Raw genomic sequence first — 1,990 nt, 5'->3', positions numbered from 1 at the left:
ATGATGTGATTTTCTGGAATTTTCTTTGGGATTCTGTCTTTCACTGTTAGACTGTACATATGATTAAAATTATAGATTGTTGCATTCTTTGTAAGTGGGCAAACCTGCAAAATCAGCAAGGGGTCAAATACTTATTTCCCCCACTGTATATGCAATATATGATTTTGCACGAATCAAAGTTCTGTATACTTATACTGTATACGTTTTCCTCATTTACTCATATGCAGTACAGCAAATGCATTGACATGTATGAAGACACTCAACCAGGAAGTGGGACAGAAGCACCAAAAAAGGCTGCATTAACTGAAGCTTCAAACACCCAGCCGGTGTATTCAAATCTAGGTCTGCTGAAACAAAACCTCATCAAAGCGATTCTTTTATTACCCTGTGTCAAATGCAACCCCCACAGCATATGCCTTCCTACACAACAGCCCCAAGTCAACAACGGTCCTGCCCTAAATTTTGAACAACCTCACCCAAAATATCATCAGATGAGGTGCTCATCTACAACAATATACAGCCACGTCAAAATTCTACAGCTTTATTGAAGAGGTGCGTGTGGTAGTCAAATGAGCTGAAGAAAACTCCAACCAGTGTTAAAAGAATCTTCTATCAGCGGGGACTTTGAAAAAGGTTGTAAAAAGTGTATGTCCTTAGGCTGGCAGACTGTGGTAATTACTCTTTTGCTAATAGTGAATTCTCCTGATCCTTTCCCACAAACCAGTGAACAGGAGATGTAGCTTGAAAACTCACCTCTCTCTCATAATGTCTCATAATGAGGTCCCTGCATTTTACAGAGAAAATCAAGGGGGAAGAGGACAAATAGGAGCTCAGAAAATGTTTGATAAATTTGATAAATTGCCACTACGCGTCACCGCGATGATGAGAAGTCTTAAATATGCCTTTAAGAAAAAAAAAAACTTTTCTCCGGGGCATCACAGCAACTACTGCTATGACATTAAATATTTAAAATGTGTCACCAGATTTGCATTAGGTACTGGGACTGGCAATACTAAAGGGGTTTTCAGACTAACTTCCTGAAACACAACTTCCCTTATGCAAATGAGGTTATGAAAAGATCTGAGATGCGCGGAGGCAGCGGGGGCAGGATTTGAGTATGCATGTCTCTGTGCACAAGGGAATTTGTGAAATCAAGAGAGAAGGAATGTAAGAGAAAATCAAATGTAAGAACAAGAAGAGGAGAGGAGAAAATGTGTGTGTCAGAGAATGTGTGTGTGTGTGTGAGGAAAGAGAGAGAGAGAAAATGAAGTCCTCAGAGATTAGATCCGAAATAGACTGAGTATAACGGAGTTCCTCTTGCACAGGGAGAAGAAACAAGCCCCTGTTAGACAGACACACAGACATAGCTGACTTTATTTACAGAGATCTGACACAAGCCACAATAATTAGAGAGCTCTTTCCCTCTAACCTGCAGGAGGGTCCTCAGCTCTCCAACTCTAACTGCTCTGAGTGCGAAAGAGAGGAAAGGATGATAAATATCTAGGGATGAGTGGTTCCTTTTGATGAGGCGTTTCAAGACATGAAAACTGAGCTGACGAGATTCTTGACTTGCGAGTAGAGCACAAGTCAGCATAAATAGGCTGCCACGGGCTAATAATTAAAACTTTGGGAGCTTATTTTAACTTAAATGAGGTTTCCTCACGAATACTGCTTACTTCTAAAACTATCCCAGATGCATTAATTTACTCTGTTATGCAATATTAGTTATATGTGAGTATTTCCCAAACTGCCATGGCTGGTGTAGAGTCTATAGCCAACTTATCACCCTATTTCATGCATTTAGATAATGTTTCCAATGCAATATACCCATCGAGGGTGCATTTCCCTGGTGCAAGGTTTGTAGGTGTGAATCTATACTGTATACATAAAGAACGGCCCTGTGCTTGACCTCTTCTTGCACACAATGCTGCACAACTCAAGACTGGGAGAAGGTGTGGGTGTGTGTGTGTGTGTGTGTGTGTGTGTGTGT

At 40.8% G+C, this 1,990-nt stretch overlaps 1 protein-coding gene across 3 annotated transcripts in view; it reads right to left on the bottom strand.

The window, feature by feature from the left end:
- Window positions 1–1,990, bottom strand: part of LOC123969443 (complement C3-like) — a 179,287-nt gene that overhangs the window by 174,454 nt on the left and 2,843 nt on the right. The gene's annotated exons all lie outside the window — the stretch shown is intronic.

Source organism: Micropterus dolomieu, linkage group LG04 (assembly GCF_021292245.1).
Source record: "Micropterus dolomieu isolate WLL.071019.BEF.003 ecotype Adirondacks linkage group LG04, ASM2129224v1, whole genome shotgun sequence".
Taxonomy (NCBI): domain Eukaryota; kingdom Metazoa; phylum Chordata; class Actinopteri; order Centrarchiformes; family Centrarchidae; genus Micropterus; species Micropterus dolomieu.
The sequence above is the reverse complement of the archived record's forward strand: the minus strand, read 5'-3'. Positions and strand labels throughout refer to the sequence as shown.